This window comes from Paralichthys olivaceus, chromosome 20 (genome assembly GCF_024713975.1).
Source record: "Paralichthys olivaceus isolate ysfri-2021 chromosome 20, ASM2471397v2, whole genome shotgun sequence".
NCBI lineage: Eukaryota > Metazoa > Chordata > Actinopteri > Pleuronectiformes > Paralichthyidae > Paralichthys > Paralichthys olivaceus.
This window is the reverse complement of record NC_091112.1, coordinates 15,688,341-15,703,506: the sequence shown is the minus strand read 5'-3', so window position 1 is coordinate 15,703,506 and position 15,166 is coordinate 15,688,341. Positions and strand designations below refer to the sequence as shown.

Genomic DNA, 15,166 nt, shown 5'->3' with positions numbered 1-15,166 from the left:
TTTTTGATGTTTGTATGTGGGTAGAATGTCTAATGTCGGCGTTCGAAGGTGAAATGCATGCTTTTGCTTTTGCACCTCATTACAACCAATCCTGGAAGTGCCTTTGATGACCTACACAGTCAAAAAATACTATTTAATATAATTTAACACCAATGATATCATTGAAAAATCAGTTTTTTATATGACAGGTTGAAGAATTTGTGTGCTAAAAGTGAAACCTTCCATGAGTCAGTAGCCTGAGGCTGCTGGGAGATTTATTTCTTTTTAATGGCAGTGGATGTTACTTTTGTGCTGTGTCTGTGCCTCAAAAGGACAGAGAGCTTTGTTGGCCTCTGGATGGTTCTGTTAGCGAGTCAGAATAGAATGATGTTTTCTCTGTCTGCTTCAGCAGAGCTAAATATTGGCATTTGTCAGGGAGTATTAGAGCAGCTGAACACACAGGGTCAGAGCTGACGGTGAGACGGTGCCCCTGTCTCCTCGTCTCTGTTGCAGTTGCCAAATGACGCTCTGGATAATGTGTCTGCACAGACTATCTGCTCTTTTGTTCACAGACAAGCAGCTAAAATTAAACTAACTTGTCTCAGGAAATCACCTTGTAGTCTGATATATTTTCACAGTGGTTGTGTAGGTTTTTTCATAAGAAAAGAAAGTTTTTGGTCAATGGGATAACCAAAACTAGCATAATACCTTTCTATCTCTCTGATCTATTTATTTCCCCCTGATATTTTCTTCTGAGGATTGTCAATCATTCAGTTATTTATTTCAAGAGGGAAAAAAGCTCCTAAAGCTACTGAGCTCAAGCTTTTAAGACAGGCCTGGCACGTGCACACTTTGTGTGAGCGTGAGAGGAAAAAAGGAGGGAGAGCGGACACACTGCTTACAGGGCTTGTCATTGTTGGCATCTGGTGATAGCTTCCAAGCTAATTCCCTGAGGCTACAGATATAACAAGCTTCTTCCAAAAAGAAGAAAAAACATGAAGGCAACAAGTGCAGGTGAAGCTAGAGGTGGTGGAGGATGAGTTAACAGCAGCTGAGTCAGGACCAGACTGTGAATAAAGATGGAAGACGTGTCTCCACTTCCTTCCAGTGTACACATATGAAACCAAAATATCCCAAAATATGGTTAATGCCATCTTGTGCTGGTGACATCATTTGGAGCCAGAGTCTGTGCAGAAGTGATTGTGGTGTGGACACATGATACATATGATCAACTGATGATCAGTCCCGGCTGTCAATCATGAGGATTCACCCCGTTTTATAGCATCATATGAGAAAATCAAACTCACCAGACATATGAACAATTTAACAAACATCAGTGTGATAAAAAAAAGATCTAAAATAATCGAAACCATAAAGTAAAGAGTAAAAACATATTTGGTGTGTACATGTATTAGATGTCCTATATGTGTTCTCATGGCAGGGGCAGGGTTCATAACTGTTTCATGACTGCAGCCAACTATCAGGGGGCAATCTAGATATTTTGGCATCACTTTTAGGAGGTGTCATGTCATCCATCTTTATATACTTTCAATGATTGGTCACAGGGCACACCATTCATGTTGACAAGGTGTACAGGTGATTATATCGACTGTTTGCAGATCGTCTTATATGAGACTGATTCCAAGGAACATCAATCTACAATGATGATCTCTCCCAACAAGGGAGTCGTGGAAGAGGATGATATTAAATTATGCTAGAGTCGATCAACATTATCAGAGCACTGATTACACTGGAGTGAGTGAGAAATAGCAAAACACTTCTGATCAATATACAGTTGCCGCATTGTAAATTGGCCTGTAGCTGTCATGTAATGTTGTTGCTTGTGTTGTGTCACTCCATATTATTCCAACCACAGGAACAAACTTGTGTGGAACAAACAGGTCATGTTGGTTAATTAGTGCTAAAAGAATGTGGCATTGCAGACCACTGGTGTCACCCAAAATAAAATAAAAAAATCATATTGATTTCTTGATACATTTAGGTGACATTGCTCCACCAGCGAACACATATTGCTTTATATTTCATAAGACAAAGATCAAAAAGTCTTTTAATATCATATTTAATTCAATTGCCATAATACATAAACACGTGGCTGATTTCAGTGTCTCTCTGAGCCACAGTGGTGAATGAATATCAACGTGGTCTTCTGTCTCCTCTTTAACACAACTTAGTGATGCAGGACAAACGTTGCGAAAGAAGCAGGATGCGGTTTGTCCTTGAGTCTGAGCTGTATCTTAATTCTTATTCAACCAATCAAGTCAGCATATAATTCTGGCTCGCTGGGTGTAACTTTGCTGAAAAGGTCAGGAGCGGTTTGAAATTGCGGTCCACGGCTACAAACTGCATCCAGGATCCAGTTTGACACATAACAAACAACTCCACTGGTGCCCTTGATGGTGCACAACCCAAGGAATCAATGAATAGACCTTGGCTTCATTCATTCTACCGTAGCTTTTGGCACAAAGCCTGCGGTATCTGGTTACTTTCCAAGTCCTGGTGGCTGAATGCCACTCTATCAGCTGGACTTTATCTGAGCTGCAAGCCGCCAAATTCACTTTTTTTCTTATCAGCCTACATGTGACTCAGATGGAGCGTTCAAAAGCATCCAAATCTTAAACGCTGGAACGGTTTGAAAGATGTAAAAATGAATGCAAAAGAGGAGATACTTGACATCTATTCGCTCTTGGCCCGAAATGTGAAAAGTTGATATTTTATGTTGTTTGTGTGGGTGAGAGAGGCATGCATCTGTGTGTGAGCAGGCACTGGGGTTTTGTTAAGTGAAACAGAGGAAGAAAACTCACAGCGTTGGCCAGTTCATCTGCACTGTGGGCTGCAACAGAGGGGAGAGCTCTCCAACTTAACCACAGTGCTTCCTAATGCTGTGAGATAACCCCATATTATCCCTTCTCAGAGGGAGAGAAATACATAAAATAAAGAAAAGAACTACCACAACATGGAGTAGACCATATAATGAGAAAAAACACACACACACACACTGCTGGAGCTGTATTTCTGTGTATGAGAAACAATAATAAAATATGGCTCCACAGGAAGGCATCAAAGAAGATGATTACTGACGCATGTGAAGGTGGCATGACATGCATTTCGATCACAGACTCAAACACACACAAACGTTGCGTGTGCACGTACATGTGGTAGTAATGCTTAAGAGTGCATTCGTGTGCAACACATGCAAAAGTTGTCCACGGCTGCTAATGAGGAGCCAAAGGGGGCTCTCGCTCAGAAGCCAATTATCCTGTCCCTTCAGAGGAATACTCTGTGTGTGTGTGTGCGTGTTTGTGCGTGTGTGTGTGCGTGTGCAGATGTTTCGAGCCACAGTCGGAGCCACTCTGTTTTTGTCTTTATGCCAATATGACAAGTCTTATTTACATAATCTTTCAGCTCTAATTATGTCTTGGACAAACATGGACTGTTGAACCTCCCTGACCAGACCGTCTCAGCACTGTGTTATGAACAAAGAGAAAATATATGTGTGAAAAGCCTGCAGGCGATGAAGATTTTTATTACAAGCCCGGTCCCTTGTTTGCGTCATTGTTGTGTTTACCTCTCCCAGCCTATTGGCTTGTTTGATAACCACAACTGGCTAGATTATGAAAAGAGTTTTAAAGCGTAAATATGCAAAATAATTAAAAGGATGGGGTTGTCACAGCTACAAAAGACCTGTATCATTAGCTCCTTTTCCATGCATCAAAAAACCCACTAACCTCTAGAGTTTGAGTTTCAGTTAGTTCTGTTTGAGTTTCAGTTAGTTAATGTTTGTAATACAAATCACTCACAGGTCAAATGACTCTTCAAGTTTTTATCAGCACTGGCTCCAGTCGGCAGTGATTAAAACACACCTTTTATTTTCCTGCACAACGTTATGATGCACATTGAACTTCTGAGCATTGTGGTTTAAATAAGCATAAACATTTGTGTACTTATTACTTTTTAACATCTTGCCCACACAGCAAAATTGTTTTGGCCCAGATTTGTCTGACACTTGCCAAACATCCCACATCTGAACCACATACAGCATTGAATGATGGCACTTGGGTGGTCTGCTCCTGTCAGATGAGGCCATAAGTAAGCCATAGCAGAAACAGCATGCTAGTCAAAGGTGCATAAGGTGGCCCCAATTAGTTTTTTTCTATTAGGACCATATTCGCCATTAACACAGGGGCCACTTCAGGTTCACATCCATACACCTTGCCTAGAGCTCTGCATGGCCCACATTTGTTTTAGGATGTTTGGGCCACATTTGCTATTTTACAAGTGGCCCACATCCATATGCTATCTGGGTGGGAACAACGTGCGTCAGCTTTTTTTTTCTTCGTATTGTGCAAAATGCAAAACTGACAAAACAGCGAGGTGAGAGAGCGCCTCGGTTTCCGGTATATGTGTGGCGTTCTTTTTTTCACTCACCCTCCTCTTGTGGCAATGGGAAAGCAGTCGATTACTTTTTTTGTGTTAAAGAGGTAACAGTGTAGTATTGTATTGTTACAGTGCATTGTTCTCTTCAGAACAATGTGTGTGTGTGTGTGTGTGTGTGTGTGTGTGTGTGCCTACTTTCCCACAGCTTTACCAAAACTCTTAGAGGATAATCACTCCACAAAAGGATCATTCTTACTCCCTCTCTGTTGCATTTCTCATCCACTTGAGCTCATTTAGCCAAAGTGTTCCATGGTGGGAGTCGTCAAATTGACAGGTCTGAATGGGAATCTGTGTGTCTCTATATGAGAGTACGTGTGTGTGTGTGTGTGTGTGTGTGCATCAGGGGGAGAGGCTGTGTAATTGTGTCACTCTTGAACATGGCGGTTAGAGGATGAGGTACTTCACATTAATGCTCCCTTCCTATCAACCTTGCGTCCAACTGAATAATTAACATATTCAAAAGCCAATTTAGGCCTGATACAGAGACTCCACTTAAATAATGTGACAGTACTTTAATGTTTCCATTGTTTGTGTGTGTGTGTGTATGTTTAAACATGTGACATATAAAACATATAAGTCTTTTGTGTGTATGTGTGTGTGTGTGTGTGTGTGTGTGTGTGTTAGTGTGTGTGTGTGTGTGTGTGTGTGTGTCTGTGTCCTCTGGGCTTCATGAGCTTGTCAATAAGAGTTAAAGGACTCCAGAAGAACAGATGATTCTCGGGGGTCTACAATGACCCTTTGAGTTGAATTACCAAGTGTGTTGGAGAAACCCTTCACAAGCGATCAGTCAATAAGTGTGTGTCCGTGTTTGCGTGTGTATCACAAACATGCACTCTGGCCAGAAATTGCAACTTCGTTTGCCCACATGCGTGCGTGTGCCCGTGTTATTTTAAAATGCGAGAGGCCCCTGGGTACACGCATATGTATAAAAGTGTGTGTTAAGCCATTGGTATTCCATCACCCCGAGCGATCCGTGGCCAAACATATCGCATCATGTTTGTGTTAGGAGACCAGATAGGCTTCATTCCCTGCAGGCCTGCTGCACGCTGATGCGCCTTTCAGCCAGCTTGGATGGATTACGGCATCCACTTTACCGTGCTCTGGACCTGTGGTGGGGATGGTGGTGGTCCCGGCACAAGGTAGGGTTTTTTTGTGGGGATCTGTTTGGAAGCTGCACCCCATTTGTGCCTTTGTGTCGGCCTCGTAGGTGCGTCAGCGGCTGAGGGACAGATGGCCCTAGTTTGCCTGAGAGCATCATGCGATCCAGAATGTCAGTCAGGACAGAAATCATCAGGAAAAATCAGCAAAATATTAAATTCTGCTTGCAAGGAAACATGCATGTAAATAATGAATAAAAATCTGTTTCAAGAAGAGTAAACTGAACTTGAAACCTCCAGTATACACAGACAGTGTGTTGGTGACTTTTGTTTATTTACGGGGGGCAGCAGTTTGCTTTGAGGGCAGCTTTAATTAAGCAGGAGACAAGATGAGGAGAGACAATGTGAAGAGACAAAGATGATGCTACCAGTCATATATGCTATGCCTTATTTGATGATAATTTTTAACATAATTAAGTTGTTGTCTACGGAGAATAAAAAACTGTTGACCTACATTGGGGTTTTTGTGAGACTATATTGGAATACTTGAGATTATCCTGCAAATAACAGGCAATTCAGTGTGGATGCTGGTGACCTTAATTTGTGTTTTTAAGAAATTCAGAGGGTAAGTACTCTTATGAACAAAATCCAGTAAACCTTGAAGTGCAAAGGAGATAAAAAGAAAAATATCCTGCCTGTGCTCTTGGGCTACTACTGTGTTATAGTTTGAAAATGGTGTTATAAAACTTAAATCTCTATCCACAGGACGTGGCTCCATATCAATTTGAATCCTTACAGAATTTAACTGTACAACAGCTGTTAGCTAAGACAACAGGGTCAGCAACACTTTTGATTTTCCATGTTGTGTTCGACACTGGCAGCAGAGGCTAATGGCGGTTGTTTTTTCGGATGGGTGTCATGTGACGTGAGCCTGGCGAATCAATGAAGGCTACGTCGTGACCAAAAAGACTCAATCAGCGAGAGGTTGTAAGAGTCACTGTTTTCAAACATCTGTTTCTGCCTATCCAGACTAAAACACTCCTGATTTTAAACTGAGATGGGACCAACAGCATTTACAAACGTAACAATTTTGGCAAACACCAGAGTCGTGTGGACACCAGGCGTATATGTGGTAAACAAAAATGCAGTCATACGGATGTAGCCTTGGAACAACAGAATTGAGGTCAAATGTATTTTGTTGGGCATATTGGCTGTTAAAAATGTTTCATTTGAATTTATTCTAGAGAAATGCAGCTTCTCCTGTTACATCTGACAGAAAGTCGCCAATAAGTGATAAAAGACCAAAGTGGGGTCACGTTTTGTTTTTGTTGTTTTTTGGTCAGGAACCAGGAAAATGTGTTCACTTAAGAATTTCACGACTGGTGTATTGAATCTCTGGTAGTGATGAGAAACACTTTCTGCAGACACTGGCAGAACCTGGAAGGAGATTATGGGCTTTACACTGTACTTTCTGGGTAAAAGCTGCAGGGAGAAAACTACCCTCATATCCCTGTTGTCACTGAGATCCATAACCTGAATATGGAAACCAATTGCGTGACTTGTGAAGTATTTTTTCATCTGCAAATGAGGTTTATTTTATAGGAGAGTTGTAAAGTGTTTGAACTGCGCTGTTTCTGCAACAAACAAATCACATTGCTGGTAAAATATTCAGGCTTTTAGTGGAGTACTCACCACTATCTTGTGTCAGTACAGAGAGAAGAGGCTGTCACAGTGATTGCCTTAAACCATCTTCCTTTGGCCGGCTGTCATGTCTCATTGCATACTGAAATGTTGCAGGGGCTGTGTGTGTTGCTGTGTGCATGTGTGTAGTTTGCAGTTCTGAAAAAATAGACGAGAGGTCGAGCGTCCCTCAAATGCGTTGTTGACCTTGTTAAGCTTTTTCCTCTGCTCTGCCTCCGACTCCTGTCTCTGTCCTTTTGTCTCTCCCAGTTTCCCAACACTGACGCAAAGAGGAAAAGACAGTTTCCACTGGGTGTTTTCCTCTAATGGACGTCGTGTCCTACCCCCACAAGGTCTTCAGATTTACACTGGTAATAGGCTCCTGCTCTGTACATCCACATTCCAGCTTTGTCTTTAAGCTGAGTATCTACGTCTTTCATCTGGCCCTTGACTCCTGATCGGTCATTTCTTTCAAAGGCAGACGTTAGCTCCTTTGTTTGGTTTGCTGTGCACACAGCAAGGGAGGTTGGGATTTCTGTTTAACAAGTGTTTATTTGTTCTCACAGAGGAGCCCAGATAGGAAAACAGAAGGCCTCCTGGGAGAAGCCTGGCTTGCCAGATACAAGAATGAGAAATCAGTGATGGATAGATCATAGATCTTTTCAGACTGTTGTTAAAGACCAGCAGAGCTCCAGAGTCTGCCACGTCTGAAAGGAAAAACTAAAAATGAGCTTTGAAAAGATAACGTGTTGGCTGTCCATCTAACAGATGCTACATGTCTATAATTGTCTTTAACACATGGAAGCCTGATCATGGCTTTGGTTGGTGCCACAGAGACAGAGCTGTGTTGTTAATTACATGGTTCTGTAATACAACACTAATCTACACAGCATCAAAAACACAGTAACTAACACTGGATACCTTTGAAATGTGGATAAGTTATCCTGTGTTTGAAATTGTGTACAGACATTCATGATCCCCAGAGGACAACTCCCAATGACTTTGGTTATCGAATGACATTTCCTTTGGCACCATGAGATTCACACTTAAGTTTAAAGTGGAATTTCTTGACCATTACTTGCAGGATTGTGTTGAACTTCACTACAGGCAGTCATGTCCCCCTCAGGATGAAATGTTATAGGATTGGTGATTGTCTGACTTCTAACTTTTTAAGTGAACAAGGTAAAATCTCCTTTTGACTCAGAGCAGGAGGTTTTGGGTTTGAACCTGACGCCTGGCTGGGTTCTCTCTGTATGGAGTTTGCATTCCCTCGAGTCTGTCTTGGTTTTCTCTGGGTAGTTTCCTCCCATGCATGCAGCATAGGTTAACTGGAGACTCTAAATTGATCATAGGTGTCATGTGAATGTAAATGGGGAACAGGACAACCGAGTTATGTTCATGTATGCATCTCTGTGTCATGAGGAAGCCTGTTGGAGCATCATTGCTTCTCAGTCATTGGACAGCCAACAATAATCCTGAAACACAGTGGACATTATGGATATCTTCATGTAACACATTGTCAAAAGGGGATTAGTGGTCCACCTGAGAAAATAAAAACAAAGTGAGGCAGACTCTCAGCTTCACTTGATTTCAGGAGAAACAGAGTTAGACTGAGCCGTCAGGAGCCAAATATTAATACTCTGTGTACCAGTTTCCCAGCAGTGAGCCGCGGTTCTGCAGCCACTGTGGACTGCTTTTTGTTGCACTGTGCAGATGTGGGATTAAATGGAGGAAACAACATCTCCTATGAGGAAAGGAAGTATAATTTGCAGTAGAAGAACATGTTAAACTTGTGTAACAAAGCATTTCTCATAATGACAATACAGATTTTTTTTTTTTTATATATATAAAAATAGCACAAAGTTTTATTATAGTTTAATGGACAACACAGACCATTAGAACAGGCTGAACATCCACATAATTAGCAGGAAAAGGTTTCCATGAATCACTGCGCCAAAGAGGCCAGACACAGAAGCTGCTGCCAGGACTGCAAACACACACATCTCAAGAGCTGCTAAATTATTTAATGTGTTAAGGAGGGCCGGAAATCATGGTAACACACAGGGCATACCAAACACAGGCAAACAGCATGAGCAAAGGCAAATGTTAATGCTCTCCAACAGGGATAGACAATCCCATTAAAACGGTCTGGTTGGTAAAAACTGGAGCAAGAAATGCGCTTATAAAATACTCAACAAATAATAGACACCTGGACAACACAGAAAGCCAACACCTTATTCATGGCTTCAGTCAGGAGGAGTGCATCATCGGCCCTTGATCCCTGTTTTGTTGAGCTTGGACTTTCCTTGTGGGGATAGAGAGGTCAGAAGTGAGAGGATGAAAGTATAAATTCTTGGTTTCTAGATAAGACTGTCAAGTTGTACAAACTACTGTGTGAAGGCAAATGGAATAATCACTCTGAACAAATGACATAAACTACCACTTTCCAATGAAACAACAAATATTATATTTATTTTTGATTTAGGTTGATCTCTGTCAGTTTTATCAGTCATTTAGATATTTGGAATATTTTTCAGGGAGGTTCCTCTGGACATCAACAACTGCCTATTTACATTGTAGTTGTGTCCAAATTCACGGGCTGCCACCTCCAGAGGCTGCATTCGAAGACTCCTTCATATGCAGCTGACAAATGCGTTCCTTCCCCACCATGCAATGCATGCTCCAATGGGTGGATCATTCTCGGGCCAATCTAGCCCAGGATTCAATGCTCTCTGGTCATTACACGCTTACATACACTCCTTCATGGGCTGCATAGACTGCGTCCTTCAAAGAAGATTCCCCCTGAATTGTGACACAGCTAGTGTCTCAGATTATGGTCATTGTTCCCCGACAAATAATGCAAATACATTTATCAGGAAAATATATTGTTGGACCCGTTTAATTAAGTGTCACCAGAATGTACCCTATCAGTGAAGTACTTAATATAATGGCAGATGCAGGCATTGAGTGATCTCAACTTGGAGTCATTTGGTCGGATAATTTTACCACACGGTCATAAACAGCAAATGAAACAAATGAGGTCGCTAAGCAGGCCCTGGGGTGAAAATGCAATTCCCTCATAAATTACCACATACTTCAAAATGACAGTGGTTACTAGTTACCAGTTTTATTGCTGTGGCTGATCAGTGAAACTAATTTCAGTGACAGCAGCCTTAACAACGTTATAAAAAATGTGTTTATACAGCCTTCAACAGGAAACTTCTGTTTGTGCAGGTTCAATTTAACTGTTCAAATACTGTATATGTATATCAGTGCAAAAAATAATAATCTTGACTTTTCAGCTATGGAAGAAAACAATCAGGAATAACTGCCATTGTTGCCATTACAAGGTTGTTAGGTTAAGCTTAGTGAGTCAGAGTTTTCCATACAGACAGTCTGATTACTTTCTCGCTGATTCAAGTCCCTTTCTATTACATTGTTGTTTAACCAGATAAAGGATGTTGGTTATTGAACGTATGGATCTTTGGTTATAGAGAAACTAGTTCCACTCCCTCCTCACATCCTTTGTCTTATAATAGAAACACTGATATTGAACTTGAAATGACTCTTCATTGTTTCAAGTAATTTAAATTACCTGCTCCATGTATTCTGATGATGTTCACTCTGCACCCAGTAAAAAAAAACCCCCTGAAAACTAAAGAAATCCAAACATTAAAACAAGCTGAGCTAATGTTGGTGGCTGCTCAGTTAACAGTCCACAGCCCATCCTGACGTCCAATGTCCATTAGAGAGCATCTGAGAAACATGATTTTTAACATGAATCTTCTGTATTTAGTATTTGTTTGTTTTCTTGTTTTTTTTTACCTTTTTGGTCAGACACAGAATGAGGACAGGGTGAGAGAGGCAATTTCCTCAAATGCTGTGTGGCATTCCAAAAAAAAATATATACTGTATATAAACATAGGCATATTACAGCTGAAAAATGACTGACAAAGTTAATACGAAGCTTCTTGAAGCACCGGATTAAAGAGCTGAACTGCAGACCTGTCTGCGGCAGCACTTGAATTAACATATGTGACCTGCTGCCTTGTGTTGCTGCAGGTGTTTCACGACCTGGAGCAGAAGCTGTTCATACAGTGTAAAGCTGCTGTGGACAACAGATACTGTCAGAATCGATGATCCTACACTATAAATCAATGCAGACTTCTTTACAGCTTTAACCACAGTAAAAAGTATATATTTTATGCCAATACACAGGTCCATAACCCGAGGGATCCAATAGGCTGTGATTGCAGTCCACCTCCACCCCTCTCTCTCTCTCTCTCTCTCTCATTGAGGTTGCAGGTCCACTTACACCCTGGCTGTCAATAATCTGCATAACAGAACTATGAAGTTGCCAACATCTGTCTCACATGTCCCTGCATACACACCACAACACGTTATAATACACTAGGCTGGGGTAAAAACACAACACAGACCAACATATGTTAACTAATATATAGTTCAAGTTCACCGTTAAACTCTGAATAATTCATTGTTTATGTGTGTATTGTGTGTTTGTGTGTGTGCGCGTGGGGTAGAGGGATAACTGGTGGTTTGCGTAATCCGGTTGCAATCAGGTGGTTGATTAACGGATGTTTTGTGGGCCGAGCTGCGCTAAGTGACTCTCATAACTTGTCAAGTATTTTTGGGCATTATTAAAAAACCCAGACCAGCCGAACACTACAGCTTGTTATTTACTATCATTTGCATCCTAAACACAATCAGCGAGCCAAGTTATTCACAATTAGCGCCAGCATTATATTTTTATGACCATTCTAGGGAAGCTTAGCCTCCCCAAGCCTCTTATTAGCGCCGCCTAAGATGGACGCTGTTACTCTGTTTATCTGCCTTGTTTCTGGTCCGTAGACGTCAGGTACTGTGATCTGTTCTCTGTTCTTTACGCTGTCACACATTATATCTCACTTTCTCATTCCTTCATGGCAACAGTTTCCTCTGTGTTTTTCCTAACTCGCCAGTGAATACATTGGTACATGTGTCGTATGCACACAAACATACACACACACACACACACACACACACAGCTCTTTTCCTGGCACTCAGCTGATGCAAGGTGTAAAACAAGAGATAATGGCAGCATTTCATAAATAATGCAGAAGAAGAGTCCAGTGAGTGTGTGTGTGTTTGCTGTACTTGTGTGTGTGCGTGTCCATATCATACAAGAGTGAGACTGCCCTGTCAGCACAACCACTCCCCCTCCCCATCACCTCCCTGACATCAAAAAAAGACCCCAAGATACAGGCTTAATCCCCCATCCCCTCCCTCCCTTCTCTCTCTCTTTCTGTTCTTCTTCCTTTCACACACAATGTACACAATGCACACTCACCTCCACACACATGCATTGCTCAGACACCCTCCATCAGGTTTTAATCTCAGCAGCAGTGCTCTTGCAGTGTGCTCCTCCTTCCCCGCTGGTCGAGACAGAGGAAAAACATAGAGGAGACAAATTACTCATTTTATGGTGCAGGAAAAATTACCGCCTAAGACATATTAGAAGGTGTATGTATACATTTACTGTAGGGGGGGATGAGATTTATAGTGCATTTGTGTGAGAGAATGACAAATAATAGGAAAAATGGAGCGAAAGTGTGTGGTTGTTTTGCAAATGAGAGAGTCTGAATAATAATTGTTCCGGGACCTGTGCAGATGGGTGGACAGTGTATAGTGTACAATGTATATGGTCGCACATTCCTCCTGGACATTCTTGCTTGAATCGATCGAGGAGGAGGAGGAGGAAGTAAGAGTGAGGAGCTATTGCTGCGCACAACATATCTGCTCCCTCCATTAGAAAAATGCACTTGAGCAGCTTGTTGGTTCATCGGCTCGGCCTCAGGAGGGAACACGTAACGGGTGTGATACGAGACCTTTTTTTGTGTCCCGATCAAGTCTGTTCTGAATGTCTTTGCACAGGCCAACCTGCACCGATGCTGTGCACAAGCAAAACTGAAATGGTGCACTAATTCAGTTAGCAAGTGGTTGATCTTAGCTTCCAAAAAACCCAAGTGATGGATGAACTGCTTTTCTTTGCATTAATGATTCTACAGATTCAACTGTCAATGTCCAAGGGTACGAAGCATGCTACAAAATAGTAAAGAGGTAAAGAGGGTCGTCTACTAGGGTCAGTGGTTTGATTTATTCCAAAGTGTTCTTGGGCAAGATAGAAATAGAGCTGCGTGTAGAAGCACTGTATTAATCTGTGTGTGAATAAGTGAATATGAGCGCCTGAATTTATTGATAAGACCAAAAGCACTCCATATAAATAAATTAAATTTACCAACTAAACCGCCTTTGTTAAAGTTAGGGAAAGACTAAAGCCATGGTTAAAAAAAAACAACATGACTGGTGTGTTTGCTGTTATAATATCCTGCTACTTTTACTTTGAAGAAAGAAGATTAACATAATTTGGGAAATGGAGCGCGTAAACCTGGATTCAGAATTACAGAATTAATGTTTCTTGTATCAGATTCCTCCTGAAAACTGATCATAATGATGTATCCTGGTACAGTTGAGTGTTGTGCTATTGTCCAGATGTACTGTGTATTTTTTAATGAAAGTCTTTTGGTTTCACTAATTTTCTTTATTTATTCTTTTATTCTTTCTCACATCGTCTTATTTTTTGGGGGGGCCTCTCTAACCAATCATTACAGAACATAATTTTACACGATGAGAGTAAAGTCAGAAGAGGACAATCATAATCCACCTCATATTTGTGTTATAAGAACTGTATAACAACTAGATGAAGATTCATAATATCTCTGCACTCTGATTCTCTTGGAGACAGATAGAGAAGATGCAAAAATTATTTGGAGAGAAGAGACAAGGTTTAGATATATTTGTCCAATGGTGTCACTCCACACTCACTTTGTGGCGATGGCAATACAACTTATGGTAATCAGCCTGGTCTCTGTGATGCATCCGCAATTGAGATTTAATACTTCTCCTTAACACATAATTTGTCCCCTGGAAAAACGTCATTCCTTTACCCTGCAATATTTCCCTCACAGAATTAAATTACATTACCAGGCTACAACTATCAATCTGTTTAGTTTTTATTTATTACCTGCACTAGACCTCTGACACTACATGAGTGTGTAGCAAATTTATTTTTCAAGGTTCAAATGAAGCATTTTGATAGCGCTGCATTAAAAGGCTCCTGATTTGCTTCCTAAAATCTTGAAAATATATTTTTTTTTCTTGTTGCATTTTTTTTGTCTTGCACTAGGTCGATGTGCTCCTGCAGCAGCAGTGTGTCGTTGTCACTGGCCATCATGTTACTACCTCAATATTTTTGATTTACTGCTTCACAATACACATCAGTCCTTGTTGTAAAAGCATAAAAATTCCCCCAAATGCCATATTTTCCTCTGCCGTTCCCTGATGATTAATTTGACTCAGAGAGCACACTACCCTGCCTCAGCAGAAACAGAGAGGAGCTCAAATGAACAGGTCCCAACCTCCTAATCTTCTAGTCTGGGAGAAGGAATACGCTACAAGGTTCCTTGTTGAATTCATTTATCTCCATGACTTTCTGAGTTTTCTTTTGCAGAACTAAATGAAATGGGGAAAAAAGGCAGTGGAGAAAAAAATATGTCTCAGAGCTAAGAGAAGGCCTTTTGAAAAGTTTTCAGAGCGAAGCAGGCGAGTTTGGTGGTGGTTTCATGTTGTGCTCTTAGGTTTTTCAACAGACATACTGGACTCTGCTTGTACAAACAACAGCACAGTTTGAAGTGTTCGCCAGATAGATGTCATGGTCTGTACATCTGAATGACAGGAAGGCTGCTTATCATGTTCCTCATCGCCAGGCTACTGACATCTGTCACCTTGAGTCTTTCTCCTTCCCTCTCTCCACCTCTCCCTCTTCCTGCCTCCCCAACACACACCCAAACACGCTCGCACACATGCACACTCTGCTCTGCAAGAGCCGAGTCCCCACT

At 41.3% G+C, this 15,166-nt stretch overlaps 1 long non-coding RNA gene across 1 annotated transcript in view; it reads right to left on the bottom strand.

The window, feature by feature from the left end:
• LOC138405954 (uncharacterized) overlaps nucleotides 1-15,166 on the bottom strand; it is a 58,488-nt gene that overhangs the window by 2,117 nt on the left and 41,205 nt on the right. The gene's annotated exons all lie outside the window — the stretch shown is intronic.